General features: G+C 39.1%; 1 long non-coding RNA gene across 2 annotated transcripts in view; it reads left to right on the forward strand.

Moving 5' to 3' along the window:
• Positions 1 to 18,957, forward strand: part of LOC109366634 (uncharacterized) — a 161,057-nt gene that overhangs the window by 132,276 nt on the left and 9,824 nt on the right. The gene's annotated exons all lie outside the window — the stretch shown is intronic.

Here is an 18,957-nt window from a genome sequence, read left to right on the forward strand (position 1 = left end):
CTTTTCCTGCTGCAGTTCAGAACTCTAAGATATGTTTCTTAATGCTATTCATCTTAATTTGCATAATCAGTTTTTCTGAAAATGATTCAGACATTAAGATGCATCTGAACAGGCCTCTTTCCTGCCTGCAAAGGTAAATCCCTCTGGTGAGCTGAGCATTATAAATTTAAATCCAAGATGTGGGCTTGGTTGATGTACTGTACTTAGCAAGACAGGTACAAATGATTGGGAAGAAGAACTTGCTCTAAATCGCTCTGTGCTCCTATACCCAAAGGGTTTTGCTTTAAAGAAGATTACTAATGTTTTAAGACTATCTTAAGGTAATATGTAAGTAATTAAGGAACCAAGAGCAGAGGAAAGTTTTTGAGCACAAACATTGCTCAACAGTAATCTTTTTAAAGAATAAAGGGTCACAAGGATGATGAAAGTTCACAGAAACTGAATTAATTCTTTCTCAAACAGAGCATAATTCTGCAGCCAGCACTCGTCAGTATGAGTATGACATAAAAGTCAACATGACAGTAGAAGTTAACTTAGTAGCAGCTGAAATCCATAGATTTATATGCCTGCAGATAGTTTAAAGTTTGTTAGAGGTATGTTACCTATGCTGTTAATGGAGAATTCGTGCCTAGATCTGGCCTGGTTAAGTTGACAGTATCCAACCAACTCACAGGGCTTTATTAGCATATAATGGTATTTCTCTTTAAACACAAACAAACAAACAAAAAAACCCACAAATACAAACAAAACGAAGGAACACAACCAACTCCATTCTGAGAGCTTCACTTTTAATTTTTTTTTTCCAAATACATCTCTTTTTAAAGACAGTTACTGCTGGGAAACTGCAGCCCATGCTCTTTTACAAGTCTGTTTGAAAAAGTTGATTTATTCATTCATCCTGTGCCACCTTCCATGTACTAATTGTCATAACTGTGAGGTGTACTATATAATAAGTCAGTGCTCTGAGTTGCATTCCATAGGTTTCCATATTGTACTTACTTATATTTGACTCTTCACTGTGCTAAAATCCATTTGTCAATAGGTAGTGTATGGAAACGTTTTACCATAGAAAGAAGGACTTTCTGAATAGAGCACCTCACCATTCATTCATTCATATGCAAGCTCTGAGTAAGAAGTTTAGATAGCAAAGAAGCACTCAGCTTCCTCTGAAGAAGAAAGGACAACTCCAACTAGCAGTCTCCACTTACTTACAGTGTTGTTTATATACAGTATGTATAGCAAGCAACATCCTATTTGAACTCTGTCCTACGGAATGTTGCACGTTGTATTGTGTTTTGGTTTTAGGAAAATATGCTAATATTTTTCACCTCAACTGTAAAAGAGATGCTCAGCAAAATGCAAGCTAGCCTGACTTAACTTGTGGATTCGTGTTAATTAGGCTTTAAGGAAACAAGACAACTAGGGTCTCAATCTCAGGTACTGCTTCTGAGGTCTGTAGGCCTTTTGGGAGAAAAGCAGTTTCTGGAGAATGGGAGTCTTCTTTCCAAAGAGTTGGCACTAGGGAAAGCCTGTTCTTTGTGAATTAGCCTGAATATATGAGACTTTTTTTTTGATGGACATAGTTTTGCTGTACCTTTAGTATCACTGAGATTTTGAAAAGGAAGTGCTCTTGTTACATAACCTTACACATCCATTATGCTTCCTAACTGAAAGAGTGGGATCTTATATGTTGTTGTATATTTTCTCAGTTTTCAGTAAATATTTTTGTTTACTTCAGCTCAAAATACCTTCCTTTCATGTTCCCATATCTCTTGGAAACTTGGTGAATGGAGTATGTGGAAAAAATGACATGAAAGTTACACAGATTTTTTTGTTTAAACCTGAAAGTAATGCCTCAGGTGGAACTTTTAAGTCCCTCTTCAGCAACTTTCCTTTGCAGTGTGCCCCCTTAACAGATTGAAGGCTTTTGCTTGTGGATCCCCCGGCAAATTATTTCTCCTGACTGTGCTGATTCACACTATTAAATCACATATGTGGCCTGTGTAAGCTTTCGTTAATGATAAAGTGTGTATATTGTTCTTTCCATGTTAACAGTTAAATCTCTCAAGGAGCTGTGAGCTCAATTACTTCTTTTTCTTTTTTTTTTTTCAAGTTTGTTTTATTAATAACAAAAGATTAATTTCTTTCTCTATTTCTTTTAGATTACTTCTTAATATGTTTCTATTTATTTTGATTTGATCAACAAAGTCAAAACATGCATCAAAAGAGTTGTGACGGATTACTATCCCGAGAAGTTCAGAGGCAGAAGGAACCTAAGCTACAATTATTTTGCTGCATCTAATGTTCTCAGTTGTCTTCTTTTTTTTTTCTTTTTTTTTTAAATTCCACTTGTGAGCTCATCATGACAGGAACTTATTATCCATGTGTTAATCTCCCAAAGAAATAATGTTTACATAGCTAGGATGTTTCAAGGTTTAGGCAAATGATGCTAAGGATCTTTTTGCAGCTATAATTTGGCATATGACAAGTCTTCATAGTTTCTGTTTGAAGTGGCGAAAGCTATGTTGCTTTTGTGGGCACATCTCTTAACCCACACACAGTTCTGCCCAAGTAGCAACGTCAGTAACTTCAGTTTCCTTTGACAATAGCATTCTTTTGTCCAGTATGTGCAAAACAAACCCATTTATAAACCGAATGTAACCAAACAAAAAAATTAATGAACACCAGTTGCTAATGATGCTGTTGCGTAGTTGCAAATTATTCTGCTTATAACCCATTCCACAGATATTCTGTAAGGCAGATCCCATTCAGTCAGACTATCAGGATAGGAGTCTATCTGGATGATCTTATCTCCTCAAAACACTGTGGAGGAAAGGCATAAGTAATGGTGAGGCTGGAGGCGTGCTTTCGTAGGGATTCTTTTGAGAATGAAACATTCATTACTTTTTGCCTTGAATAGAACTTCAGTAATGAACACTAATCTTCAGTAGCTGCATAAGTGCCTGCACAGGGCAAGAGCTGGAAGATAACTGCATCCATGGCTGAAGCAGATGGAGCCTTTTACATCGGCTGAGGCAATGTGGGAGCTGAGGGTAATGCTGCTTTCTCAAGCCCTGTATGAAGAAAAGCACTCTCCCTTTGCTTCTATGGAAGAGGGAGCATTGTGCTCCCTCTCAGTCTCCACTTCACCCAGCAAAGGGCTGCTTGGCAGTGCAGAAGCTTTGGCTTATTTGACACAGAAGAAGCTTTCTTTCTCTTCATCAATAATGTTTTGATCTTAGCTGGGAACAAGAAGTGCTTCACTTATTAAGGCTGTTTGGCAATAACATAAAGGCATCCAGTGTTTAGCAGGTCCTCTGAATGTACGTTGCTTGGAAAGAAAATTGAGCTTCTTCATGTGTAAACATCTGGCTTAGTCCCTTAATGCGTGGATAGCTGCAAAACATGCACTGCATTATGAGCATGCTCAAAACTTCATCCCCTGATCTATCTCTTTGCAAAACTGAAACCATTCCAATTCTTGGGAATGGAATTGCTTTTCTTTAGCCATGACACTCAAAGAGTTCCACTGTACATGCTCCACAAGTTGGGCTTGTATAAGTTTTGTTCTATTGTTTCTACTTAGGATCATGCCAAATATTGCTAATGACACTGAGAATGGTGAGTAACATCTCTTCTGATTCCTAGCTCAAGTCCCAATGTCATTGGAGAATACTTTTTGATAAGATCCCAAAAGCATTTAGTCTATGTGGGCCATGATCTAAAAAAGCTCAACTTGTGGTCTGAGCAGGAAAATAGAAATCATGATGAGATATATGTACGTGTGTATTTTGTTTTCACGTGCTGAAAGACAAATCCACATTGTGGTACTGTTTGTTTTTGTCAGCCCAGGCAATAGTGCGTTGTGCATCTGCTACTCTGTACATTCAGGTTCCACAGCACATTCTTATTTCTGAATTGGAGAGATATGGAGCTGAGGGATGGATTATTTGTTGAATAAAGAATTGGTTGGATGGTCACAGCCAGAGGGTTGTGGTCAATGGTCTATGTCCAGGTGGAGGCTGGTGGTAAGTGGTGTCTCCCCAGGGGCTATCATGGGACCAGTGCTCTTCAACATCTATCAACAACGTAGACAGTAGGATCAAGTGCACCCTCAGCAAGTTTGCAGACAGCACCAAGCTGAATGAGACAGTTGATACAACAGAAGGAACGGCTGTCATCCAGACGGACCTGAACAGGCTTGAAAAGTGGTCCTACATGAAACTGGCAAGGTTCAATTGCCAAGTGCAATCTGTTTCACTTGGGTCAGGGCAATCCTAGGGATGTGCACAACCTGGTAGAATAACTAATTGAGAGCATCCCTACAGAGAAAGGCTTGGGAATTCTGATGGATAAAAAGCTTGATGCAAGCCAGCAGTGTGTGCTTACAGCCTAGCCAACAGTATCCCGAGCTGCATCAAAGGAGGGGTGGCCAGTGGGGTAAGGGAGATGATTGTCCTTCTCTACTTCAGCCCTGTGAGGCTCCATATGGAGTATTGCATCCAGGCTTGGTATCCCCAATACAAGAAAGACATGGAACAGTTGGAGTGGGTCTAGAGGAGGGCTGGCACACCTTTCCTATGAAGGAAGGCTGAGGGAGCTGAGCTTGCTCAGTGTGGAAAAGGCTCCAGGGAGACTTCATTGTAGCCTTCCAGCACTTAAAAGGATCTTATAAACAGGTGGGGGACTAATGTTTTACATTATTAAGACCAGGTTGGATGAAGCCCTGGGCAGCCTGATCTAGTAGTGGATATCAACCTTGCCCATGGCAGGGAAGAGTTGGAGCTTGATGATCTTTAAGGTTCCTTCCAATTAAAGCCATTCTATGATACTTTGTTGTTTGTACTTTGCAGAAATGCAGAAGCAGGTGCCAAAAAGTCGCAGTAATACTATTGCTGGTGGGACTGAATTTCTGGAGACCTTTGTTTGTGGAGGTTAAAAGATGACAATAATTTAGCCATGTCAAGGGAAGGGAAAGTTTAAGGGAAGCTGCAGTTATTTGTTGTCGCTGAGGAGTGCATCCCATCAACATGCATTGCCCCTCAGTTCCTTCTGTACAGATACTAGCAGCCCTCATTGTCCCAAATATCAAGGACTTTTTTGAGCTAAGTCTCTTAATAGGATTACAAAAGGAGATATTCCTCCCTGCACTTACAGAGATGTATGTATAGGGCTGGCCATTTGTGATTTATAAATGAATGAAAATATACTTCAATTGTCATATTTCTTTCAAGACTGTGTGGAATTGCAGATCTAACCCATGAGTAATTATCTTTTCAAAGAGAGGTACATGGAATTACATGTAGGTTGCTTTTACAAGTAACTGCATGAAGCAATGCTATCTGCTTCCTGTCAAGGACATTCACTTTTAAGGTGTGGTTCTCCACCCTGCAAGGTACATGATCCTGCAGGTACACAGGTGAATTTTCAGTTCACCTGCTGGATTGGACCTCTCAAAAGGTTTGTGTGTCCTTGTATTTAACTTCTAGACCATACTAGGCAGTTTGGGTATGTGAGATGGAGGATACTGGTAGCCTAGGTAACTTTTGACAGTGAGGTCCTCCAGCAGTTTCGGCAGCAGCAGAGCAGTGGTCCTTGGAGCATAGCTCGATGGTATGTACCTAAAAAAGGATGTAGGCATCCCAAGTGCCTGAAATCTGCTGTCCTTGTTTGAATCTCCAGCCAAATCTTGCCTGCTATTTTCCAGCTTCTTAAGCCACACTTAAAAATACTCCAAGGCTTTTCTCTTCCTCCTAAGCATCCCTGGTATGACATTTTATTTTGGAAAAACTAGGGATTAAGTGGCATTTCCTTGATTTCGATAGTTCTAAAATAATAGATATTTTCTTGGAAGGCACGATAGGATGTTTGACAGAAATTGGTAAATCTAGTGACCTCTGATTAAAGCTCACAGCTGTGCGATAATATAGACAAAGACAACTTTGAAGACAGATTCAGAAGCCAGGAATTTAGAAACCATTTTCAACATTTCAGCCTACACAGATTACTAAATAAAGGATTTCAACAACTGAGGCAATGTTTTTGTTTGTAGAAGTGGGCGCTTAGTACAGTCAAATGATGAATTAAGGACAGCCGGAATACATCAGAATATACTTTCCCACACAGCCAGTACGATTGAGCATTAATGCGTTTTCATCCCTTTGTAATTATTTTCTCTTTGCAGCTATTTCCAGATTGTTACCATCTGTAATTGTGACACTTTTACAAGAAAATTGATTTAGTCAATTCAGCTTTTGTGATTTTTATTATTGTTGTCATTGTTTCAAATCCAGAACCTTCTAAGTTGGCTTGATTCTGCAGACCTCTTTTGTATTGCACAACCAACAACCAGCTTTTTTTTTTTTCTTTTTTGTCAGAAACCGGGCCTTTTTCTTATTTGCTTCCTCTTACAACTTCTGATAGAGACTCCTTGACGGACAATGGTCAAATAAGTGTTCTGTTGACCTTTCAGTAAAAAGATGAGCAGTTTTGCAAATTAAAGAGATTGTGGACTATGGAGGCAGCCCTTTAATAGCTGTTTCTCAAAGTTGTGCACCGGACAATGGGAGAAATAGCTTTATTGTAAACATGTATTGTACGAATGAGACAGGCTTCAGGCTGATTAAATTGAATTCTTTCAGGACAAAGGTAGTTTGAGAAACAGTGTCCTTTGAAAATCCAGTCATGTGGTGCCAGTTTCCTCCTGTGAGATGCTGAAGTGTGTTGCTCTTATTAAAGTCAAGGGAATTGAAGTCCATTAGCACTTTCAGAAGCTCTTGATAGAAATTATCATAGGTCTAGTGTGACAAAAGTATGGGAAATATTTTTTGTTTTAAACAACCCAAATCACATCATTCGAAATGGACCTATCTTCAACTAATTCTTCTGTGCTGTGTTTCACTGAAAGCTACATTAGAAACAATTTTTTTTTTTTGAATAATTTTCAAAATAACTTGAAAATCCTAATTCACAGAGAACAGCGGGGGTTACATTCTTGTTTAGTGAAGGCTAAGAGAAGGCTGCTTCTGATGAAAGAAAAATGTCAGTGATTTTGAAAATTGCTTCAAAATAATGTGAACATTTTAAATAAAATGATGGGGAAGGGTTTTCTGAAAGATGAAAAAAAGAATTAGTGACAATCCTCCAGTGATGCTGGTTCAGTGACAAAAATGTTGTGGGGACTATTTTAACGGTAAATGTACTGCATGTGTGGGGAGAGAAAAACAACTTTGTGACACAGAGTATAATTGTGTGATTGCTTTGCTTGCTGATGCATGGAGCGTAATACCTTTAAATAGATGTGCTTACGTATCTGAATAATGGAATCATATAATGGCTTGGGTTGGAAGAGGCCTTAAAATCATTCAGTTCCACTTCCCTGCTGTTGCCACCCACGAAATCAGTTTGCCAGAACCCCATCCAACCCAGCCTTGAGTGCCTCCGGAGGTGAGAGGTGAGGCATCCACAGCTTCTCTGTACGGTCTGTTTCAGTGCATGAGTTGCATGGATATAGCCACAGGTTGTCTAGTTGTTTTCCAAATCTGTTTAAACCCCTTCCCAGAGAATCAGCTCATGTGCAAGCTCTGGATTGCAGCAAATGCCTGACTGTTGTGAACTTCTAGACTTCCCCTAGACTTCTTTGTCTTGCTCTAGGACACTTAGCATGGGATCTGCAGTGCATAGAAATGACATCAAAGAAAGATTCTCCATCCAATGGAGATCTGCACTGTGGCAGACAGCTTGCCCTGTTCTGCCTCATGGCTAAGACCGATCCCTCTGCTCTCTGCTGTACCGTGGGTTTCTGCACTGTGCTTCTAGCTGTAATAAACAGCAGTTTCTACTCCCGTCCATCACCACATTTTGACCCTTGCAGGCCAGATCTTGTTGTGCATTCCAGCACTGTACTCTCTGCACGGATAAACAAGCCTGTTAAGATATTTGTGAATTTGCATTTTCCTTTCAGAGCTTTCCTGTACAAGCTGATGTCTGTTGGTGGTGGTAATGATCGATTGACCCCTATTTCAGCAGCAAGGTGTGAGCACCAAAAACTTTTCAGCCTCTGAAATCAGCAATCTGACAGCTAAAGCAATACAAGATGTTCTCTTATATAAAGTTATGACATAGCAGATGTCATCTGCTATGATGACAGATAGGTGATGTATTTTATGTATTGCCTATTTTGTGTTATCCTTCTGCTAAAGAGGCATCCTAGTGGAAGTGTGTGTTATTTTTGTTCTTCTGCACTACCCAAAGTAGTGATTTTACTGGCAGATGAACAGAAAATGCATGTGTTTAAATCAGACCTTAGGTTTGTAGTGGCTGCACATGTGAAACCCAAGTGTGAAAGCAAATGGTGAAGTGATTTACACAGAAAAATGTCCTCAGCAGTTTCAGTGATGAAACAATTGCTGTGTGCTAGGACTCAAAAAATGAGGAGCATACACATGTCATGATGAAAAAAGAAACAGGAAAGAAGTGGCCTAGCAAGTAATTTGCTCAGAAACAAATGAAAGACAAAGAGTTCTTCAGCTACCATGAAGGGGCAGGTATCTGGAAAAAGAATGGGATTCATGTAAAGTTAGTGGAAGTTGCTGTCTTGTTGACTTCAGAGGGAAGGAAGATCAGCTTCAAGATCAGGCAATTAATGTTGGCACCAAAAATGGTTTGAATGATGACTCTTCCTGTAAGTGATGAATGTAAAATGGCTTGCTAATGATTAATGCATATATCATATTAATAAATCATATTAATTGTTCTCTTCCTCTCCCCCTTGCATTCTGTTTCTCCCTCATTATAACAGAGATCTGAAAACAGAAAGATGTCTAAGAAGAGATTATTATTATTGGGTCCAGGTGATATTTAGAGGGATTAAAACCAAAATCTTACGTTCCTTGTAAAATTATTAATCTGAATTAGATGAATGTTTGAGAATATTGTTGCCTTCGTGTCTTCCATTTGTTACGTGACATTGCATTATTCACAATTGTTAATTGCTATGGCTATGACTCATATATTTTGAGGGAATATGGCATGAGTGTAAATACAAAAAACTGAACTTCAAAAAATTGAAAATGTTTAGATCACAAACTCATTTTCCAGATTTTTTCTGAAACTGGAGAAGGATATAGGCTCACAGAAGAAGTTAGGCAAGATGTAAAAAAAAAGCTACCTATGAGGAGGTTATGTAAAACATAATGTACATGACATGGTTTAGGGCAGTGAGTATTTGGATTCAGAGCAGAGTAATGAGATTTGAAAGAAGTCTGAAGGTTTGTCATTTCTACCCTTGAAAATGATTATTTTTCATTAATTATGATCACAAAGCCCAAAAGGCGAGCTGTTGATTACTTTTCCCTAAATTTTTAGAATCTTCACTATTTAAAAGTGAGGAGTGATGCTGATTTTAATCAGAAAACATTCCAGTGTATTGCAAAATATGAACACAGTCTTGCAAGCTGTTCCTCGTGAAATTTTACATGAAGTGAAGAATACTCACAATATTAAGGATTGCTAATCTGAGAAGGAAGTCACAAGTTATTCGGTACACCTGTAACATTCACCTGCTTGTTTCTAGTTTAGTATATGACTCTTCAGTTGCCATTTCCCAACTGCTCCCGATTTGAAGATGCAAAATTTGTTAAATTTTGTATTGAAATTGTGTTGAAATGGAATTTGGAATTTAGATTAAAAAAAGAGGGAAGCAGATTTAGAAGGTTTGATTTGGAAAGCACTTCTACTATGTTTTTTAACTCCTTTTATAGAGAATAATGTTTTAGTGCAACCTGAAGTCCAGACCACGGAGTAGATTTTATTTTTTTCATCTCCTGCATGGAATCCCCAGCAATTGTTAATTAAAACTATAAAAAGTTAAGAAGCATTTTAAGGACGTACTTAATGGTAAAGTACAAAAAGGTAAGCAAACTTTTAGGCCACATTAAAGGGATCATTAAGAGGAGACCTAGATTTGGAACTTGAAATGGAAAAATTTCAAAGGCTGTTCAGAATTTCGTGGAGAAACAATGTCTGAACTGTCTGCCCTGCGCCCTTCAAGCTCTTATCTCTTTGTAGGAGCCTCCCGTTCAAGGACCAATGACGCCTAATTCTGATTAATCTTAGGAATTTGAGGAAATAGCAAGGAAGACGACACGAATACATCCTTACTAGAGTAAAGTCCTATTTTGGTCACAGTAATGAAGCATTACTGGACTTTTTGTAATGCTGTTTTCTCTAGTGCCATCTCCATATATAACATGTTAACTACTGAAATGCTTACCCAATGTGGTACTCAAGACAGGCGTGTCCATGTAGCCAAGTTTCTGATCATGTCTTCAAGCTAATGGAGAGTGGGATTTCTTTTTTTGGTCAGCAATGATAATTATGACCTCAGCAAACTGATGAGTTTATTGATACTGTGATACTGTTTGGGTTTTTTTTTTTTCTGTTTTAACTTGAAGTTAACCTTCAAATTCTCTGAGTGGTTTTAAAATATATCTAATTTATTAATATCTAATTAATTTGTGTTTCATTTTTTATGTTCTTGCTATTATCAAAATAGACGTTATTTTAAATGTATTCTGGGAAAGAGCTTAGCACCCTGAATTATTTGTTGTGTATAAATTATACAATAAAGAACCTACTTTTTGCTGTTTGCAGATCAAACATGTTTTCTGTGACTGTTACTGTTTATTTTCAACATTAGGTGCAGCTATTTTAGTCTATGGATTATTCATGACAGGATCATTTCAGCTAGACAGTGTTTGTGATCTACACTGGATTTTCTAGTTCACATGAAGGTTTTTTTCTGATTTTTTTTTAAAAGAAAGAGAAAAGAATAATAGTTAAAGTTTGTGAAATCATTGGGAGCTAAAAGTATTTTCAGATGACCTGACAGTTGTCTGCATATTATGAATAATGCAACTTGGTGAATAAAAGCAGAGCAAACTCATTAAACAACTTAATACTGAATTGCTTAGTTCACTATTGGTCCAGCTCTAGTTAATTTATCCAACTAGTACAGGATGCAGGCTGGTTCTCTTCTTCTTTTCTTCTTTCTCTCTTTTTTTTTTTTTTTTTTTTTTTTTTAGTGGTTGGACTTGATGATCGTTAAGGTCTTTTCTAATCTGAGCAATTCTATGATTCTTCTCTTTGGCTGTACGTTGGTCTGTCTCCACCAATTCTCATTGCCATGAACAGATGTAAATGATGAGAGAGTTGAGCAGTTGTGAAACAAATATGGACAGCCTCCATACTGGGTAGTGAGTTTATGCTACTCTAGAGCAGTAATGACAGTTGAGATTGGCTCAGATCTTGTCCTAATTTCACAATGATATCCCAGAGCTCATTTAAGTAGAATGGTTTATGTGTAATATTAATGTAAAAGAATATAAATAAATATTCCAAGTGTTTTTGGTCTATTAGGTACTACTTCATACTGCCTAAGGAGGTGATGTGGCACAAGGATGACCCATTAGATTCTATTTGACCTATTAATTACACTTGAGATTTGGAAGAATTTGAAGACTTCTACTTGGCAACTACCCACAAGACTGCAATTTGAGAAAGCTTCTTGACAAGAAAAACGTAAGCAGTGGTTACACGAGAAGTGCCTGTCATGAAAAATCTTTGAGATTTTGGCTTGGTGGTCAGAAGAGAAACCCGTTTCCTGTGAGTTTAGCAACTCTGTCATGAATTATCTCAGTTTGTTTAACACAGTTTTCAAAGGTGTGTTTTTTGTTAAGACTGTGTATGTAAGTGCTACAATTTTTGTGACAGCTTGGATAACAAGTGATGAACACAGTGAATAAGCTGCACCAAATAGGGCCAGGAATTATCTGTTCTAGTAATGTCATTTCGTTTTCATACTGCATTACTTGGCACTACAACTTTGCAACATTTCATAGCTTGTTTTTTTCTCTCCACCTTTCCTCTCCAAACCCCTCCCACTCCTACCCTCCAAAAAAAGAAAAAGGGTCATGTTGTCTTCTGATGCTTGCACTTCTGTTTCGTTTCTGTATTCCTCTTGGTACAATCTAAAGGAATAAGAGGACTCAAGTTTGGAATTTATTATCAAGTTACAAGGTTTCTCAAATTTGTTTCTTGACAAAGCATCATCTTTTAGCTATTTGCAATAGGTCTGCCTTTTTTAAGAAAAAAAAAAATATTGTAATTTCTTGGCAAGTTATTTGTTTTCCAGTGAAAGCTGTTGCTTTTACTGTAAATGACCATTCAGAACTTTGAGCACAGCAAGAATAATGTGTCTGTTTGGCTAGAAGACGTGAGCTTAGGGATTATCTACCTCTTCTCGTACAAAGAGATCTGTTAACAAGCCAGCACATTACTCAGATGCTGGCAGCAGATAAACTGCATTTTAGAATGAGGTCTAACTTATCAAACTGATGGATATTTTTTAATATACTAGGTAACCACACCTTATTGTAAATAAAAGTTCACTTTACTGGATTCTGAAGGCTTAGTTCTTTAAACATAGATTGTTCTGATATTATGACAATCATGTTTTCCTTAGACACAAATTAAAATCTCTTGCTAAAAATGCTATTTGTAGAAATGAAAGCTCTGTTTTGTTCTAACCTTAGCGAACTAAAATATAAGTCTTTTTTTCTTGCAGATGATGAGGATTGGAGGTGTGGCCTTTAACAGTATGGTCTTAGCCTAACTTCACTACTTGTTTTATCGTATGTGTGTTGGGGGTAGGAATGTTTCAGAAAACTGAAGAGTCCAAAGTTCATATAATTTTTCTCCTCTCTTTTTTGTTTGTATGAAGGGTGAAACTTGACTGGAAATTTATTCTTATACATTCTTATTTTCATCTTTTCATTCTGAGCTGTTCTGAGGCCTCTGTAAGGGTTATTCAAGCAAGCTGCTTGAATAACTGCAATTGTTTGTTTAGGCAAATCACAGAGCACTAGTAGCTTGTACAGCTTGGTATGTATTTCAGAAGTAGGCTCTTCACTTGATTCATATCCACACTTGCACATCAACATAACTCTTCTGTGTGGCTGTCCCCTGTGTGGCTGGTGATTGGGAGAATGACGGAAGAGAAATCTGCAGGAATTATAGCGGTTGTCTTTTGGAATTTGGGGAAAAACTGCTAATTTGAGTGAACTGTTCTCGTTTTTGCTGTTGTTAGTAATGAGTGTCATATGGCAGATACACTGCCTAGCTCAGCTGCAGGAGCATGCCGGCATCTAGAATGCGGGGTGTGAGAAGATTTTCCTTTTGTTGGGAATCATGTTAGGAGAAGAAGGGTCTTGGAAGGTCCTCACAAAAGCTGATGGTCTTTAACCATAATTCTTCTGCTCCAGTTCTGAATATGGCCATATATAGAGATTTAGCTGAATATGTTTTCAATTACATCTTTACCAAAAAAATAGACAGTGGATCGAGTGCACCACTGGCAGGTTTGCTGATGACACCAAGAGTGTTGTAGTTGATACGATGGAAGGGATGCCATGCAGAGGTACCAGGACAGGCTTGAAAGGTGGATCCAAGGGAACTGAATGAAGTTCAACTTGTAAGAAGTTGCGCTTGGATCAAGGCAATCCCAGATGTGTACGAACTGGGAGAACTCACTGAGGGCAGGCCTGTGGAGAAGGACTTGGTGATTCTGGTTTATGAAAAGCTTGATGTGAGCCAGCAGTGAGTGCTTACAGCCCAGAAGGCAACAGTATCTTGGGCAGCACGAAAAGAGGGGTGGCCAGTAGGACAGGAGAGGTAATTGTCCCTCTCTGCTCTGCGCTAGTGAGGCCTCCACGCTTGGAGCCCCCAGTGCAAGAAAGATGTAGAGCAGTTGGAGTGGGTCCAGAGGAGGGACACAAAGATGATCAGGGGGCTGGAGCAGCTTTCCTGTGAAGAAAAGCTGAGGCACCCGGGCTTGTTCAGCATGGAGAAGAGAAGGCTTCAGGAAGACCTCACAAGTGGGAGACCAATGTTTTACAGTATCTGATAGTGATAGGACAAGGAGGAATGGCTTCAAACCAAGAAAGAAGATTTAGATTAAATATTAGGAGGAATTTTTTCAGTCAGAGAGTGGTGAAGCACTGGAGCAGATGCCCAGAGAGGTTGTGGATGCTCCATCCGTGAAGGTGTTCAAGATCAGGTTGGATGGAGCCCTGGGCAGCCTGTCCTAGTGGGTGGCAGCCCTGCCCACAGCAAGAGGTTTGGTAGTGGGTGGCAGCCCTGCCCACAGCAAGAGGTTTGGTACTAGATGGTCTTTAAGGTCCAATCCAACCCAACCTGACGGGTTACATGATTCTATGTGATACACAACTGAAAATGACTGAGGTAAACGTTCTTTTTTAGCTGAGATACTGATTGATATTGTGATCCGGACAAGGTGAAGAGAAGTATTCTCAGAAATTGCTAAGTCACTTTGCTGTTACTGAAAGCATGTTCTGCAACTTTTCCTTCATGATTTCATCCTCGGGAGGATAAAGACAGTAAATGTTTCCTTGACTGATAACAAAAGTTCCTCTTCTCCTGCCTCTGTGCTGTAGGTACCGTGACAACATAACAGAGATCCTATCCCCCCAGAAAGTGATTTAACATTTGTGGCAGCTGCCAGAGACAATCCAGACTTCCACTGGCTGTTCAAATGGCAATTCTGGTTGGAGAATCTCCATGCAGCCAAAACAGTCATCTTTTGTCTGAGCTGAAGTTCTGTTCTCTTTAAATAAGAATGTTCTCTGACTGCTACATGGTCATTGTTGTTTTGGCATTTTTGGATGTATTTATGATGCTCTTTTTAATGTTCTGCATATTTTTTTATTTTAGGGCAGTGCACAAAAAATTGCCCATAAATGCCACTTCAGCTGGGCGAATGCTGTCTTTTATCACTGTATTGCTAGAGGCATTTCTGTTGTTTTCACAGACCACTGCTTTGGTTTGTTGATGTTGAAATGAATTTCGCAGTGGGTTAATATGTTCCTGCTTGTTTGTGTGGAGATTGCAGCTCCAAGACAAACCTCTAGCAGGCAACAAAACACAGACATTTTACAACAGATGCACATATGGATCTGCACAGTTTGAGAGGAAAAATTTTGAAAGAGTAAAGATGTAAAAGAGGGAAAACTATGGAAGCATCTGATGAAATGCAGTGTCTTTGGGACTGGGATAAAAGTTTATTTTCCCTTTTAATGCCCAAAACTTTTTTTCACTGTGCAGCTTCTTAGTACATGGGAAATGCCTCTTTATTTCAGGGTGCCCTGACAAAGAGTGCACAGCCCTCAGTGGGTTTTGGCAGGGATGCTCAGCCAAGGAGCCTTGGGGAAGGGCAGGACAGGAGGCAGTTCACAGCCATGTTGTCCCAACAACAGCGTCCACTTTGGTCCTTCTAGTTTTATCTTCTTGCTAGATTACTACAGAAGGGGGGAAAAGAGACAGCATTTGTCTCATCTGACTCACCTCTGACAGAAGCTTATGTAGGTAGCACAGGAGAATCAATCTTTGCTTCCCTGTGGGAGCCTGTCAGTGAGATTACCCCAGTGAGATTAGGAGCTGCAAGACCAGACCCTGACAGTTTTGGTCCTTGTTGAAGTTGTTAAGGGTGAGCCTAAGAGCCGCTGAGATTTTCTTTACAAGCTTCTGTATAAAAAGCCTCACCACAAAAATCCTCTTTGTTTTAAACTGGCTTGAGCAGATACTTTAATTAAAAACTACCAGTGGCAGTACATAGCAGGGCACTGGAAACCCTTTCTCTGTGGTAGTTTCTCAGCACAAATACTTCTGTGTGGCTGTGGTCACATGTTTGATTGACTTGGTTCCCAAGCTGATGTTCACAGTGCTGTATTCATCTTGTTCAGATGACTGTGACATGCGGCTCGAATGCACTGATGCTGACAGTGAATATGAGGAGAACCAGACGGCTGACAGCCTCTCTATTTTTCAGGGCTGATGTAGGATGATCTGTCACATGATGCTAGGCCATAACGTGTCATTTATTTAGCTACAGCTGTAATGTGGGTAAAATGAGCAGAAATGAGAGAGAAGTGACAAGAGGCAAAAAAAAAAAAAAAAACACCCAGGAGGGAAGATTTTGCTCACCTCCTCTCACAAAACTGCAGAAGTATTTATATCTTAACATATGCAATATTAACCCCACATTTCAGGTCTACCTGCTGTTTCTACAGGTAGGAACAACACTGGCAGCTCATCTGTGCCTCTGTTGTTCAGGGTAAAGTGTCTGCTCAGGGCTGCTTCAGGTAGTGTTGGAAGGGCTTTAGAGTGGTCCTGTGCTACATCTGTTATGGGTATTGAGGCAGCCTTTCTCATAGTAGCTAGGAGTGTGCACGTAATAGCAGCCAGAGTCTCAGGAGGTTGAAAGCAAGTACAGCTTTGTCTCGAGCTGAATTACCAAACTTTCAAGCTGGGTGCAAAGGAAGGTGACCCTCCCCCCCCCCCCCCCCCCCCCTTAAGGGTATATACAGTGCTGCCAAGCTGTAGCATCTAAAGCAGGGTAAAGACTTTTCTGGCAGAAGACTAGTAGATGATACAAACCATCCTTCCAGATCAGCCAGCTTGTGATCTCTGTACAGTTTGCCTTGTTTAGTTGGCCTTCCCTGTGACTTAGGAGCAATGTAGCCGTGGAACACTGAGTTGTTCAGAGCTGGGAAGGGGAAATGCAGCTACATCGTAAGGGCAATATTCAGAAATGTCTTCCACTTGCCTTCTCCTTTTTTCCCTAGTTTATTTCATGTGACTGCAAAATCAGAAGTTGGATGCAGTATTCAAGGGAAACTGTTGTTTAAGTATCTTAAAAGTCTTGCTTGACTGTACGTTATGTTGCTGTGCCTGACTTGGATTAAAAAGAAAGCCCATGATGTATGTGGTACTTCTGTGACAAATGTTACATTTTTCTTGCTATCATATACTTCTGTTGAGATGACTGGGGCACCACACTTGACAATGATGAATTATTTACAGCAGATCAACAGCCATTTATCCTGTGGTACCATCTGCCATAAAGATCATGTTTTGTCTTAGCAGTTTCCTTCCTTTATTATTCTCTGAAACAATATTTGAAGATATAGAAGCAGTGAGAAATGGACGATCACCTCTGGGCCAAGGTTTCAGTGGTGTGTTCAAATTCTGTTGGACAACAGAGTTAAAGGTTAAATGCTCTTGGCATTTGATGGGAAAGACTATAACAAAAGTGGAGTGAAAGATACAAACTTAGCATGAGTTTTAACTGTTTAGGATGTTTCCCATGTGCATCCTTTGCTGGTCTCCTTAATATAAGGGTCATGTTGTGGGCAAGGAGGAGGTGTGATTGGAGCAGAACTGGCAGATGGTCTCTTGAAGGTCGTTTCTTGTTGCTATCTCCTGTAGTGATGCCATATGCTGTGTAAGGGGATGTTTCCTTCCTCTTCATGGAGTGTAAACTCATCAAAACAGTAAGTGCAGCATACTATCAACTCTCAGCTCTTGAAGTTTCTGATTATGTCTGTGGCTTTAAGACTTTGTTTTTTTCAGTAAGTTGTCAAACTATATAAAATAAGTGTGTATGAAAAGAGATTAAATCTCATCTCTCCAAGGCGGTACATGAAGGTTTTCTCTTTGATGATTTAGCTTTTGTCTCCTGAAATTCTGTTTCTGCATGTCAGTGTTTTTGTTCATTTGCTTGGTTGGTTTTTTTTGTTTGTTTGTTTTTTGTTTTTTTTTTTGTTTTTATTTCCTAAGATCTTTCTAATCTGTGAACATCCGGTACCCTATATGAGATTTGGATGAACCGAGTACCACCACTGCTCCTCTTAGCTGCTGTTAATGGAAATTATTTCCAACAGAAAATACATGAAACAAATTGCCACAACAACTGGAGGGTGAGCAGTGTTTCAGACAGAAGTTGGCTGTTTCTTGAGTGCAGTCGGTGCTTCTGAGCTGCTTGTGAAAATTTTACTGTCTCACAGTGAAGCCTTTCTAAAACCGAGTCTCATTAAAAGCCCATGAAAACAATTGTTGTCCTATATAATATGTGAATATTCTGAAAGATTTTTTTCCTTTTTTTTGTTGATTGTGATTGATAACATTAAGAAAATATTTTTATCCTGAAAGTATAAATGAGGGCATAAAGAAGGTTAGAGAGGTCCAAATTCTGGCATACTTTCTCAGGCAATATTGCCATCAAAATCTGACTGAAGCAATACAGCAGAAGATGTTTAGCCATTCAAACGATTTGAGTTTTCAAAAGAGCTCCGACTAGCTCAGTATTATACCACCTTAAGCCACTGGCATTGGTGTTTGAGAACTGTTGGTGATAGGTGGACAGTTGGACTGGATGATCTTGTAGGTCTTTTCCAACCTTGGTGGTTCAGTGATTCTATTCTCCATCAGTTCTGGCTGTGATCTTATTGTCCTGGATGATAACTTTCACCCTGAACTTGACAGATCATTGGAGAAAGGAAAAGTTTTTATGAGGTGAGTCAACCCATTTTCCCAGAGCTAAGATAAAGACCCAAGTGTTTGTAGTAGTTAGGTTTTTTTCATTTGTCTCTTTTGCTCTTTAGGTTTCATTGACATACCTCTGTCAGCCTGTTTATGATTTGCTATTGAAACTACACTTTGAATTCAGTGTTGCATGGTCTGTATTGCCAAATTGGAGGTTATATGATCAGCTATAAAGTGATTTTTGGTACTACTGTCCAAAGTGTTTAATATTTACCTGGGTCATAAGTGAATACCAGCAGTGTGTACAATCATGCAGTTTTTCTCAAAATGTTTATAATTAACTTATATTTTGATAAATTTTGATATATTGATGCATATTGTCGCATATGGCCTCATTATTTTGCTTCATTACTAACAGCTACTTTGTTAAATATCTGTTATTTTTTTTAGTTGGTTGTGTGTATTTAAGAAGCTACACAGCTTACACTGCTAACTGTCCTTTTCCCCATCAGCCTTTCCTTATTTTTATTCTAAAAAAAACTTAGACGATGTTCATGC

The sequence above is a fragment of the Meleagris gallopavo genome, chromosome 3 (genome assembly GCF_905368555.1).
Source record: "Meleagris gallopavo chromosome 3, MGAL_WU_HG_1.1, whole genome shotgun sequence".
Lineage (NCBI taxonomy): Eukaryota > Metazoa > Chordata > Aves > Galliformes > Phasianidae > Meleagris > Meleagris gallopavo.